The following is a 15,295-nucleotide window of genomic DNA, read 5'->3' on the forward strand; positions in this document are numbered from 1 at the left end:
ACATCACTTTGCCACCCAGCAGAATGTGATTTACAGTTAGGATTGCAAAATTCAGGGAAATTTCCCAGTTTTCCCAGAAATCCTGGTTGGAAGATTACAAAATTATTTTGTAAATGTATTTGAAACTTTGCAACCCTACTTGCAMGCCTGATGTGGGCTGTAAACTATTAGTATTTTTTAAATAATAATCATAATATTCACTTAGGAACCAATGTACCCTCAAAATATTTTTGGCACAAACTTGAACATCGTGAAAATTCTGTGCAACTTCCAGCYRGCGATTACTGTGAACACTGAGGCTGTACTRGCTTTAAGTTACAGTTTGAACAGTGGCCAAGTAGACTACTGTGGCTATTTGATCACAATGTAGGCCTATCAGAGTAGCCTACCATCAAAAACAATGGAGAAAACTCCTCCCATAACATTTTAACATGGAAATAGCTGTTCTATCATTCAGCCTACAGTAGCAGCCAATGTGTGGTGTTCAGTGTAGACCTACATTCCATGAGACTTTTGAAAGAAACATGCAGGGCTTGACATTAGCCTGTTTATCCACTTGTCCTTCAGACAAGGAGGTGACTGAAATGTTTTTGTGTTTGATGCAAGAAACCACTTTACAAAACAAAATGCATTATTATTCCCATACCATTATTACACAGAACAAACAAATTATGCTACTCTCTGACTATTAGCTACTTAGCTTATTCAACACCGTCTCAAAATATAACACTACTCTTTTAAGACAAAAAAAGCTCTTTAACTGACTTGCTTTTAATAGATGTCTAGAAATGTACACATTTTGTGCTCTTGTAGGAAGCAATCACTCCCCGATTGCTGACTACAAATGATCTATAACTGGGSTAAAAACTCACTAACTAGAAAAGGATATGAACAAAATGTGCACAAGTGGCTACATGCAGCTCTCGCTTTGATCTAAAAACAAGTGCATCTACTCAGGACCGCTCATGCTGTAAACACAGTCCAGTTCAAAGTGAATATAGGCCTACTGCAGCTCTGATTGGTAATGCCACACTAGTCTGTGGTTCTGCCTACAACAAAATCTCTTGCATAGCTTGTTTTGTTTCGGGACTGTATGTGGCATTGAAAATGGTTAATATTGCGTTGATTCGATCACAATCACCACAGTAAAGGGAAACGTTAATAGTGTTAACTAACAGGGAAGATCTAGAAAGTTGAGTGAAGCTCAATCTCGTGCTTCTCTCCTTGGGATGATATTTCTTCTGCACTCTGCGCGGCAGTCCCGGGGAGCTGCACGGAACATTACTTGGAACTCACTTGGTGCCACATTTAGCACATTTTAGGCAGTTAACTTAATAGTTATAAGATATCTAGAAGACAAACATGAAGTTGTGAATTCCGTACTCTAACTAGATCACCAGAAGTGTMCTGCACAACAGTGAGTGACTCACAAGGCTCCGGTCTCTCGTCGTTGTGTTCTTGTAAAACACCATGTGACTGGGGACTGCCGTTAAGTTTCATCAACGAAAAATAATGTGACAGATGAAATGAAGAACGCAATCTTCTTTATCTCATAATGTATGCACAAGTTACACTGCAGGTATTAACATTAAAGCAGATCACATATTCAAATGTATAGTTTTTTTTTAAATAAATAGTTTCATGGTATATCCAAATAACCTTGTATATACGGTATATACGGTGTACAGCCCAAGCCTATAACACTCCCCACTAACAGACACCTGTTGGCCGGCGCAACTCTGACCTGTTTTTTTATCAACACTGTATGCAAGGATTGCTTTGTGTTTTCTCAGAAATGCTGCAATTCTCCCAACCCCTGGTCTCTCTCGGTGTAGTAGAGCTTCTCTTCTCTTACATCCTGTAGGTCTGCTTGGAGGTTAACTCAACAGTAATGCTATTGGCCAACAACTCAGATTTAGAATTCAAAGAACTCAGTTGTCCTGCTTCTGGTGCGATACACTTTATTTCTCTTCTCTCTCCTCCCCATGGACTATCTCTCTCTCTCTATATATCTCTCCCTCTCCTCCTCCATGGACTATTCTCTCTCTCATCTCTCTCTCTCCTCCCGATGGACTATCTCTCTTCTCTCTCTCTCTCTGCTCTCCTCCTCCATGGACTATCTCTCTCTCTATATCTCTCTCTTCTCCTCCTCCCCATGGACTATCTCTCTCTCTCTCTCTCTCTCTCTCTCTCTCTCTCTCTCTCTCTCTCTCTCTCTCTCTCTCTCTCTCCTCCCCATGGGACTCCTATCTCTCTCTCTCTCTCTCTCTCTCTCTCCTCTTCTCCCATGGACTCTCTCTCTCTCTCTCATATATATATTCTCTCTCTCTCTCCTCCCCCCCATGGACTATCTCTCTCTCTCTCTCTCTCTCTCTCATCTCATGCCTCGATTATGAAAGCTTTTATGCTGATAATGCCTTGTATGTGAATCGTGTTCATTTTACAATTATATTACATATCTGCCTTTGATAGAAAATTCTCAGACCTTTTGATAGTTTATTCATTAACACAATGGTCGTGTTTGCATATTGCTAAATCATCTTTACGGAGTCAGATAAACATTTTAATAGCCTTTGTTCATATTAATTGTATACTTATCACGTGTCGCATGTTGATTCATATGATATACTTATTAAACACTGACTAGGGACGTGACAAATGGAACCATTTCCTTAACTTTAAACGGTTTTCCGTTAAAACAATAAGAAAAAGCACACCATGTGAATTCAAAATGCAGCTGTACTGCTGCAGCATTGGTTTTGGGTCTCACAGAGCATCTTTCAATGGTTAAGCATTGGTTTTGGTCTCACAGAGCATCTCTTTCAGATGGTTAAGCATTGGTTTGGGTCTCACAGATCTCTTCAGATGGTTAAGCATTGTTTGGGTCTCACAGAGCATCTCTTTCAGATGGTTAAGCATTGGTTTTGGTCTCACAGAGCATCTCTTCAGATGGTAGCATGGTTTGGGATTCAAGAGCATCTCTTCAGATGGTTAAGCATTGGTTTTGGGACTCACAGAGCATCTCTTTCAGATGGTTAAGCATTGGTTTTGTCTCACAGAGCATCTCTTTCAGATGTTAAGCATTGTTTTGGTTACAGAGCATCTCTTTCGATGGTTAAGCATTGGTTTTGGGCTCACAGAGCCACTCTTTCAGATGGTTAAGCTTGTTTTGGCTCACCGAGCACTCTTCAGAGGTTAGCATTTTTGGTCTCCAGCTTCTTCAGATGGTTAAGCATTGGTTTGGACTCAGGCATCTCTTCAGTGGTTAACATTGGTGGGACTCACGAGATCTTTTCAGTGTTGGGCTCACGAGCATCTCTTCAATTCATGGTTATGAGCATCTTAGTGTCATTGGTTTGGGACTACAGAGCTCTTTCAGTGGTTAGCATGGTTTTGGACCACAGAGCATCTCTTTCAGATGGTTAAGCATTGGTTGGGTTCACAGAGCATCTTTCAGATGGTTAAGCTTGGTTGCTCACAGAGCATCTTTTCAGATGGTCATTGTTTTGGCTCAGAGCTTCTTCAGATGGTTAAGCATTGGTTTTGGGTCTCACAGAGCATCTCTTTCAGATGGTTAACATTGTTTGGGATCACAGAGCATCTCTTCAGATGGTTAAGCATTGTTTTGCGTCTCACAGAGCATCTCTTTCAGATGGTAAGCATTGCCCTGTACGACCATCCACGTGCCTCAATTCCACCTTGCAAAGTTTGCATTTCCTCATTTAACTTCTCAAAGTATTGCATACAGACTTCGCTGCTGTCACTTGCCTTTCTCTGCCATTTTCCACTGTTAACGATGATCAGGGTTGCCAGGTCTTGCAAAAATGTCCAGTCCAATGACCCCACAAAAGTTTGGGCTAGTTTTCAGGTCTTGTTGGCATGTTTTGAGCGGTCATTGTGCTCGAAATCCTGATCATCGTTAACAGTTGGAAAAATGGCAGAGAAAGGCAAGCGACAGCAGTAAAGCCTGAAGGTGTCGCCATTCGTTGTTCCCACATCATTTGTCATGACGTGCGCGAGTGCAGCTCTCCTCTCAGTCAGTGACTCAGCCGCCTGCTACCTTGCCTGGTGCAGTGCTCTCTCAACACACACACACCCCTCCGGCCCTCCTCCTCGCTCCCCACCACTCACTCATCGCTCAGCAACAGCCTGTCTCATTCCTGATAGTCAGCACCAGCAGGTCACAGTGAAATTAATAGAAATGTCATGGCGGCCGCGGTGCAATTTAGAAGTAGCCCAAAAACCTGCAACCCTCAACCAATACCTTTTCACCTGCAACATCGTTTCCAAAGTAGCCAATTGCGGGAAACTGCGACATGGCAACCCTGACGACAAGACGTAGAGGTGAGAGTCGACTCCAAAATAATTGATTCCTCGACTGTTTGCAGGTCGACTCCTGGTGTCGAGATTCGATTCTGCACCACTGGGTGATTTGAAAAGTCATAGACAATCAATCAATAAAATAATGATACTTTTAGCAAACATTTGTTTTAAATTTATAAATGTAGAAACTATGAGAATAGAAGGTTCAGAACTTTTTGTAATACATCACAGCACAGTGGAAAAACCTTTCCCCTCAGGACTCTGAAAATATTTGGCATGGTCCCCCAGATCCTCAAAAGGTTCTACAGCTGCACCATCGAGAGCATCCTGACCGGTTGCGTACACCGCCTGGTATGGCAACTACTTGGCATCTGACCGTAAGGCGCTACAACGGTAGTGGAACGGCCCAGTACATCACTGGGGCCAAGCTTCCTGCCATCCAGACCTATATAATTAGGCGGTGTCAGAGGAAAGCCATAAAATTGTCCAGAGACCATCACCCAAGCTAGACTTGTTTTCTCTGGCTTACACCGGGCGGAGCGGAGGGGGCCGGCCGTCGTGAGCCGAGAAGGAGGTCAACACGAGGGGGAGCCCCATATTCATTAACTGTGTGTAGTAGATCAATTCACAAGTATTAATATGAATTCTCTAGCTAGCATGGCCAAGCTAGGCGCGGTCCGCGCAGTCGAGACAGGACTCTCTCTGACGAGCCTCTACCCTATGGCCATTAGACTGCGCAGTCCCATAAATCACCGACGTTGGTGGTGGAATGCCCCCCCCCCCCCATGATGTCTACTTACTGCTGCCAGCTCCTGTTGCATTGGTTACACTGGCAAGTATCAACCCCACCCCATTACAGTCACACTAGCCTGACTACTGGCGCCACATCCTTGAACTCAACGAGGTCGCCCTCCTGTATATATGGCCTGCTGAGTCGGTTATTCTTATTGGTGTTTAGGCTTTTGCATTAGTACTTGTTAGTGTTTCGCGTCAATGTGGCCTAAAGTATTGTCTTCTTTCTTGAACTGCACGTTGATGTGCTAAGGCTTGTAGCAAGCAATTGCCACAGGTGGACAGGTTTAAGCACGGCTAAGTAACTTGTGTAATTCTGAGCATTGGCAAATAAATTTGATTTGAAATATATGGCAAATATAAATCCAAAATGGAGGGTGTTAAGAGATAGGTGGGAGGGTGAGTGGAGCTGAAGGGTGGGACTGGAGGGTGTTAAGAGATAGATGGGAAGGGGTTTGAGTGGAGCTGAAGGGTGGACTGAGAGGTGTTAAGAAGATAGATGGGAGGGGTTGAGACTGTTTCCGCTGTCAAACAGTCAAAAACAGTCAAAACTGTCCTGCTCTGGCCCCCAATGGTTGGTAACAAACTCCTCACGACGCCAGGGACAGCGGAGTCAATCACCACCTTCCGGAGACACTGAAACCCCACCTCTTTAAGGAATACTAGGATAGGATTTAAGTAATCCTTCTCACCCCCCCCCCCCCCCTTAAAAGAGTTTAGATGGCACTATGTAAAGTGGCTTGTTCACTGGATGTCATAGAGGTGAATGCCACCAATTTGTAAGTCGCCTTGGTAAGAGCGTCTGCTGAAATGACTTAAATGTAAATGTAAAATGTTGAGTGGAGCTCAAGGGTGGGACTGGATGGTTGTTAAAGATAGGTGGGAGGGGTTGAGTGGAGCTGAAGGTGGGACTGGAATGGTGTTAACCTTTCACGAGCTCTACCCGGATCCGGGAGCACCCCCCACACCCCCACACACTAATTAGCATACCTAGCATAGCTTCAAAAGTAGTATAGCATCTAAATATCATTAAACCACAAGTCCAAGACACCAGATGAAAAGATACACATCTTGTGAATAAAGCCACCATTTCAATTTTAAAATGTTTTACAGGAAGACCAATATGTAAATCTATTAGCTAAACACGTTAGCAAAATACACACTATTCTAACTCCATCAGTTTCTTACTCCTTCAGGTGCTATCACCAATTCGGCTCAACTAAGATATTGATATCCACTAACCAAAAGAAAAAACCTCTTCAGATGACAGTCTGATAACATATTCATGGTATAGGATAGTTTTTGTAGAAAAAGTGCATATTCAGGTAGAAATCCACAGTTTACAATTGCACCCACCATCACAAATCGACTAAGATTACTAGATAGAGCAACGTGTAGACCAATTTACTCATCATAAAACATTTCATAAAAAATAGCAAAGCATAGCAATGGAAAGACCAGTTTTGTGATTTCGACCATATATTCAGATTTTCTAAGCGTTTTTCAGCGAAAACACAATAAATCGATAAGTTAGCATACCACATGAACAAACGTTACCAGAGCATCGATTCCAGCAAAGAGCGCATAACGTAATCACCGCCAAAAATATATTAATTTTTTCACTAACCTTCTCAGAATTCTTCCGATGACACTCCTGTAACATCATTTACAATATACATATACAGTTTGTTTCGAAAGGTGCATATTTAGCCATACAAAACGTGGTTACACAATAAAAATACTAGGAAATCAAGCCTCAATATGTCTGACGTCATCTATCAGAGTGATCTAGTTTAATTGAAGCTAATCATAACTTGACTAAAAAATACAGGGTTGACAGCAATCGAAAGACAAATTAGTTCTTAATGCAACCGCGGATTTACATTTTTAAAATTATCCTTACTTTTCAATACAGGGTTGGCCAAGTGAAGCTATACCAAAAAAATGGCGAATTATGCGTTAAAATATTTCGACAAAAACACGGTTTTATCATATTAAATATTGCTTACTTTGAGCTGTTTCTTCCATCATATTCTTGGCAATGTATCCTTTCTATGTTATAAACGCTTTTGGTCGATAGATGTCCTCTGTCCTTCGAAATGTCACCACAACGACCGACCCCTAAAACGTTGTGTCCAAACTTTCAGAACGCACAACAAAGAAATTCCTCAAAATCGCACTAAACGGATATAAATTGATATAAAACGGCTCAAAATTATACATTATGATGTTTTTAACAACTATAACGACTGAAAACATGACCGGAGAAATATTGCTGGTTAGAAAACGATTTGGAACGAGGCAGGTCCGATGGCCTTCACGCTTGAGGCGCACGTGAGAAAGAGGGGTCTCTGTACATTTTTGTCATTTATAATGGCTGTGAACGTCCCATCAACTTCATTGAAAACGTGATGACGTACGACACCCAGAGGAAAGATAGGCAGTGTCTGTTCCTTCATACGCATTCACTGTGGCCTTATAAACAGACCCAGATCAGAGGTTAAAAATTCTGAAATCTGAACCCTGTCATGAAAAGTGCTGTAGAAATCTGTTCTTGTACCACTCAGAGACAAAATTCCAACCTATAGAAACTAGAAGGTTGTTTTCTATCCAATAATAACAATAATATGCATATTGTACGATCAAGAATTAAGCACGAGGCAGTTTAATTTGGAGACACAAAATATGCTAATGCGGAACAGCACCCCCCTATAGTTGCAAAGAAGTTAAGAGATAGATGGGAGGGGTTGAGTGGAGCTGAAGGGTGGGACTGGATGGTGTTAAGAGATAGGTGGGAGGGTTGAGTGGAGCTGAAGGGTGGGACTGGATGGTGTTAAGAGATAGATGGGAGGGTTGAGTGGAGCTGAAGGGTGGACTGGATGTGTTAAGAGATAGGTGGGAGGGTTGAGTGGAGCTGAAGGTGGGACTGGATGGTGTTAGAGATAGATGGGAGGGTTGAGTGGAGCTGAAGGGTGGAACTGGATGGTGTTAAGAGATAGGTGGGAGGGTTGAGTGGAGCTGAAGGGTGGGACTGGATGTGTTAAAGAGATAGGTGGGAGGGGTTTGAGTGGAGCTGAAAGGGTGGGACTGGATGGTGTTAAAGAGAGATGGGAGGGGTTGAGTGGAGCTGAAGGGTGGGACTGGATGGTGTTAAGAAAGAGATGGAGGGGTTGAGTGGAGCTGAAGGTGGGACTGGATGGGTTTAAGAGAGAGATGGGAGGGTTGATGGCGCTGAAGGGTGGGACTGGATTGGTGTTAAGAGATAGATGGGAGGGTTGAGTGGAGCTGAAGGGTGGGACTGGATGGTGTTAAAGAGTGAATGGGATGGGTTGAGTGGAGCTGAAGGGTGGGACTGGATGGTGTTAAGAGATAGATGGAGGGGTTGAGTGGAGCTGAAGGTGGGACTGGATGGTGTTAAGAGATAGATGGGATGGGTGAGTGAGCTGAAGGGTGGGACTGGATGGTGTTAAGAGAGAGATGGAGGGGTTGAGTGGAGCTGAAGGTGGGGACTGGATGGTGTTAAGAGATAGATGGGAGGGTGAGTGGAGCTGAAGGGTGGGACTGGGATGGTTAAGAGATAGATGGGAGGGTTGAGTGGAGCTGAAGGGTGGGACTGGATGGTGTTAAGAGATAGATGGGAGGGGTTGAGTGGAGCTGAAGGGTGGGACTGGAGGGTGTTAAGAGATAGATGGGAGGGGTTGAGGGAGCTGATAGGGTGGGGGGATTAAAAACAACAAGATAACTAAATTAAAATATACTATGTCCGTAAAATGTATATAGGTTCTAAACTTTTTTTTTTTAATCGGCACAGTTAAAGTACATGGCAAAATAGAACTGGATGAACTTCAGAGATAGGTGGAAGGGGTTGATGGTAGCTGAAGGATGGGATTTGTATTTGTATTTATTAGGGATCCCCATTAGTTCCTGCCAATGCAGCAGCTACTCTTCCTGGCATCCAAACACACCAAAGCATCCACATTACATATAGAACAAAACAACAGATACAACAGTGAAATACGTGTGTATTGAATGAGCTAAAGATAAAACAGTACATCATATAACGTCCCTACACCACCACATATCCACCACACAACATGTTCAATACCACCATACAACAATACCACAATGTATGCATGTGTCTGTACCTTGGTGTGTGTCTCTTCACAGTCCCCGTTGTTCCATAAGGTGTATTTTTACCTGCTTTTTAAATCTGATTCTACTGCTTGCATCAGTTACCTGATGTGGACTAGAGTTCCACGTAGTCATGGCTCTATGTAGTACTGTCCGCCTCCTATAATCTGTTCTGGACTTGGGGACTGTGAAGAGACCTCTGGTGGGATGTCTTGTGGGGTATGCATGAGTGTCAGCTCAGTACYTTCAGCTTGTCAACACCTCTTACAAAAACAAGAAATGATGAAGTCAATCTCTCTTCCACTTTGAGCCATGAGAGATTGACATGCATGTCATTAATGTTAGCTCTCCATGTACTTTTAAGGGSCAGCCGTGCTACCCTGTTCTGAGCCWTCTGCAATTTTCCCAAGTCCCTCTTTGTGGCATCTGACCACACTACTGAACAGTAGTTTAGATGCGACAAAACTAGGGCCTGTAGGACKTGCRTTGTTGATAGCATTGTTAAGAAGGCAGACTAGTGCTTTATTATGGARAGWCTTCTCCKAATTTTAGCTACTGTTGTATGACAGTTTACAATCCAGAGTTAATCCAAGGAGTTTAGTCACCTCAACTTGCTCAATTTCCACATTATTCATTACGAGARGTACTTGAGGTTTAGGGTTTAGTGAATGATTTGTCCCAAATACAATGCTTTTAGTGATGGACATATTTAGACCTATATTTATTCCTTGCTACCCATTCRGAAACTAACTGCAGCTATTTGTTAAGTGTTGCAGTCATTTTAGTCACTGTAGTAGCTGACGTGTATAGTGTTGAGTCATCCGCATATATAGACACACGGGCCTTACTCAAAGCCAGTGGCATGTTGTTAGTAAAAATTGWAAAYATCAATGGGCCTAAACAACTACCCTGGGGAATTCCTGATTCTACCTGGATTATGTTTGAGAGGCTTCCATAAAAGAACACCCTCTGTGTTCTGTTAGACAAGTAACTCTRTATCCACATTATWYRAGGGGSTGTAAAGCCATAACACATATGTTTTTCCATCAGCAGACMATGATCGATAATGTCAAAAGCTACACTGAAGTCTACCAAGACAGCCCCCACAATCATTTTATCATAKATTTTTGTCAGCCAACCATCAGTCACTTGTGTAAGTGCTGTGCTTGTTGAGTGTCCTTCCCTATAAGCATGCTGAATTAAAAACAAATAAAAGATAGCCATTGTAAATACACTGTGTCTGTAAATGTATATAGAATCTAGGGGTGGTGGGCTTAGGGGAAAATAATAAAGGAAAAAATCTTCACTGTTGACATTGAGAAAGGTGTTTTGCAGGTACTATTTAATGAAGCTGCCAGTTGAGGACTTGTGAGACGTCTGTTTCTRAACTAGACACTCTAATGTACTTGTCCTCTTGCTCATTTGTGCACCGGTGCCTCCCACTCCTCTTTCTATTCTGGTTAGAGCCAGTTTGCACTGTTCTGTGAAGAGAGTAGTTCACAGTGTTGTACGAGATCTTCAGTTTCTTGGCAATTTCTCGCAAATCTTCAACAAAAAGGGTCAGATGACAATTAGGGGAAAGAAAAAATAAATCTATTGAAGCTCCCTCTGAGGAGATCTGTGGTGCTCTCCATCCTGATTGCTTCAGGAAAGTCTGTGGTAAGAGGGAGAGCCTTCATTTCTCAGAACAAGAAAAGACTGATGAGTTTCAGATGAAAGTTATTTGTTTCTGGCCATTTTGAGCCTGTAATCAGACCCACAAATGCTGATGCTCCAGATACTCAACTAGTCTAAAGAAGGCCAGTTTTATTGCTTKTTTAATCAGGACAACAGTMTTCAGGCTAGAATAATTGCAAAAGGGTGCTCTAATGATCAATTAGCCATTTKAAATTATAAACTTGGATTAGCTAACACAACGTGCACTTGGAACACAGGAGTGATGTTTGCTTATAATGGGCCTCTGTACACCTATGTAGATATTCCATTAAAAATCAGCTGTTTCCAGCTACAATAGTTATTTACAACATTAACAATGTCTACACTGTATTTCTGATCAATTTTATGTTTTTTTAATGGACATAAATGTGCTTTTCTTTCAAAAACAAGGACAATTCTAAGTGACCCCAAACTTTTGAGCGGTAGTGTATATATACAGTACCCGTCAACAGTTTGGACACACCTACTCATTCCAGGGTTTTTCTATAATTTTACTATTTTCTACATTGTAGAATAATAGTGAAGACATCAAAACTATGAAATAACACATATGGAATCATGTAGTTACCAAAAAAGTGTTAAACAAATCAACATATTTATATTTGAGATTCTTCAAAGTAGCCAACCTTTGACTTGATGCCAGCTTTGCACACTCTAGGAGTTCTCTCAATCAGCTTCACCTGGAATGCTTTTTCCAACAGTCTTGAAGGAGTTCCCACATATGCTGAGCAATTGTTGGCTGCTTTTCCTTCATTCAGCCTTCATGGTCGAATTGCTGCAAAGAAACCACTACTAAAGGACACCTATAAGAAGTAGAGACTTGCTTGGGGCAAGAAACACAATCAATGTACATTAGACCGGTGGAAATCTGATGAGTCCAAATTTTAGATTTTTGGATCCAACCGCAGTGTCTTTTGAGACGTAGAGTAAGTGAATAGATTATCTCCTCATGTGTGGTTCCCACCGTGAAGCATGGAGGAGGAGGTGTGATGATGTGGGGATGCTTTGCTGGTGACACGGTCTGTGATTTATTTAGAATTCAAGGTACACATAGTCAGCATGGCGACCACCGCATTCTGCCATCCCATCTGGCTTGCGCCTAGTGGGAGTATCATTTGTTTTTAAACTTGACAATGACCCAACACACCTCCAGGCTGTGAAATGACTATAGTTTGATGGAGTGCAGATGACCTGGCCTCCACAATCACCCGACCTCAACCCAATTGAGATGGTTTGTGATGAGTCGGACCGCAGAGTGAAGGAAAAGCAGCCAACAATTGCTCAGCATATGTGGGAACTCCTTCAAGACTGTTGGAAAAGCATTCCAGGTGAAGCTGGTTGAGAGAATGCCACGAGTGTGCAAAGCTGTCATCATGGCAAAGGGTGGCTATTTTGTGTAACACTTTTTTGGTTACTACATGATCCCATATGTGTTATTTCATAGTTATGATGTCTTCACTATTATTCTACAATGTAGAAAATAGTAAAGAATAAAGAAAATCCCTTGAATGAGTAGGTGTTCTAAAACTTTTAAAAACTTAACACAACAGATTAGATCAACTGGAATGACAATCTCACAGTTGCACAAGAAGTGCTTGTGCACATACAACGCCCTAAAATATTCTAATGAGCCGCCGCCCCTCACAGAACCATTGATGAGCTCAAAGAGTTACTTGGGTCAAATAACTTCCCTAGTTAAATAAAATGTAAAAATAGAATAAAAATAAAAGTATGGATCCACATAGAACCATCACTCTTCCCAAAAAACCTTGAGGACACCAGTTTATTTTGTGTGTATTTAATTATCACTGCACCGCTCACATTTCCATTGAATCATTTGAGAACTGCCTATGTCAGCTGTCTACTGCAAGGTGCTTACACGCAGAGAGGCAGAGTCCTCTCCATGTTTCTGTTCTACATTAATATAAAAATGTCTGCATATCTGCATGAGCCATCATCATACTGCGACAGGTGGCGTACGTATGCGATAAAACATCAGACAACCGCAAACGACCCCACAGATCTCACTAAATGCAATTGTCTGTATTCTTGGTAAACAATGTAACAGTCGTCATGGTGATCGTGGAAGGGCCKGTTAAGAAGCTGTACAAGGGGCTTGTGGGGCTTTTGCACATGTGTGAACTGTAGTGGGGTGAGCCGAGTGTAAGGCCAGCGGACGGCGGATATTGGACAGAAGTAGTGGATATAACACAAGCTTCGGCCTGCTGGCAACATCCCTTTATTCAACACATGACATCCRTCCAGTCAGATGAATGGATAGAGGGATAGATTGAGAAAGACGGAGCSGGATAGATAGATGGAGAGGGAGGACCAAAAAATGTAATCATCAGTGAAGTACAGAATCAAATCTGGTCCGTGAGCCTGGCGGAGAAGAGAAGATGACAGATGTGGCGATTTGAGTTCTAAGTGTAAGTCTGACAGTGGCCAGCCAGCCAGCTTTACTGACACCACATCCCGTCAATGATGTATATAAACTCTGGATTGCTGTTTCTAGGTATTGGCCACTGAGAGGCTTTGAAGCCACCGGTCAGCCATAATGGCACTCCCCAGTAGGAGCAGGCCTCCATAGGAATGAATGGAATTATACAGTATTTCATTTAAATTCTACAAAGACGAAATTACATGTATTTAAGTATTTTGTTGTTGTAGTGAAGACAGTAACATTATTACTTTCTAAACTTTATACTTAAAAAATATACATATACTGTATATTTATTTATTTTTTGTTCAGTTCACATAATATAGTTTAAAAGTCTGCATTAAGGTGTTTGTAATAGAATAAATGTAACAAAAACAAATGTAAACATTAATACATGCATTTACATAGCTTCCAAAATATAAATTTTACAACCGTGGGGGAGTAGTTAAATGGATGCGTGTCGGCTTCAAAACAGCGCCTCTTTTTTGTCATCTAGCGTATGTATAAAGCATTGCATGCAGTCCAACACATCACATCCACAGCCAGAGGAATAAGAGCCAGGATTCACATGGCATGATCGTTTGAGAGAGGATTACAGTTGTTTTAAAAACAGTTGAAAGGATTCACATGGCATGATCGTTTGAGAGAGGATTACAGTTGTTTTGTTTCTGGAGGAATAAATGCCAATACTTAGTCCATAGCCGTACATGGACACTGTACGCCTACGCCTTCAACGCTAATATGTGAGCTGAATGTTTTGAGATGCTGCTCTCCGGAAGGAGATTAAAGGTCTCACTGCTCAGCAAAAATAAGAGCAAGGCTAATTCCATCAGCCATCAGGGGCTATAGCTAAAGGTAATGTGTCAGCCTATTAATTATGAAAATATACAAAATGCCTTATTACTAGGCTATTCAAAATACAAATTAACTATAATTGCAGGCTAAATCTGAATTTGTTTAATTTAGGCTAGACCAATTATGTACCAAAGATATCTTAAATCAGTATTAGTTGTGTTTTTCTGCCTTGTATAATATGCGGTAGGCTATGTATTGTATAACGGCACAATAATTCTCTTAATTCAGGCTTTTTTTTTCAGGCTTGGGCTCATATATAGGCCTATGCATATTTCTAAGCTCCAAAAAACATCATGTGTTTCGAATGAATCATCACTTTAGAAAGTGCTGTCCATTCCATTGATGGGCTTTAAAAACATCCACAACAACCCCTGTTTTCCACTCAGGTTCAACCTGTTGTTGAACTTCTTTCTTCAAATTGATCACTCAAATCGAGGTGAGTTTTAAAAGCACGATACTGTTTTGATGATAAGTGTTTGATGTGATTTTAGATACCATTTGCATTGATGTCAGAGTGGTTAGAGGAAAAATAGAGCTCTGAGTACCAGGCCATTAGGATCTGATGGAGGGACAATATAGCCCTGAGTACCAGGCCATTAGGATCTGATGGAGGGACAATAGAGCCCTGAATACCAGGCCATTAGTGACCTGATGGAGGGGCAATAGAGCCCTGAGTACCAGGCCATTAGGACCTGATGGAGGGACAATAGAGCCCTGAGTACCAGGCCATTAGGACCTGATGGAGGGACAATAGAGCCCTGAGTACCAGGCCATTAGGACCTGATGATCGTTAGCAAGTTGGGTACTGCTAATGCATGTCCAGCGTGCAAAAAAAGAGATTACTGTGACTCTGGTGTGGCGGTAATATGGTCACCGCAACAGCCCTATGTGTGACTTGTAACTTGTGTATTTTCTAATTTTCCATACTGCATTTAATATATTGTGTTGTATATTTGTATGCTGACATCACAAAATACATTTCCATGTAAATGGATAAAGTATATTGAATCGTATCGTATGATAACGTTTTATACCCAA

The sequence above is a fragment of the Salvelinus sp. IW2-2015 genome, linkage group LG18, assembly GCF_002910315.2.
Source record: "Salvelinus sp. IW2-2015 linkage group LG18, ASM291031v2, whole genome shotgun sequence".
Taxonomy (NCBI): domain Eukaryota; kingdom Metazoa; phylum Chordata; class Actinopteri; order Salmoniformes; family Salmonidae; genus Salvelinus; species Salvelinus sp. IW2-2015.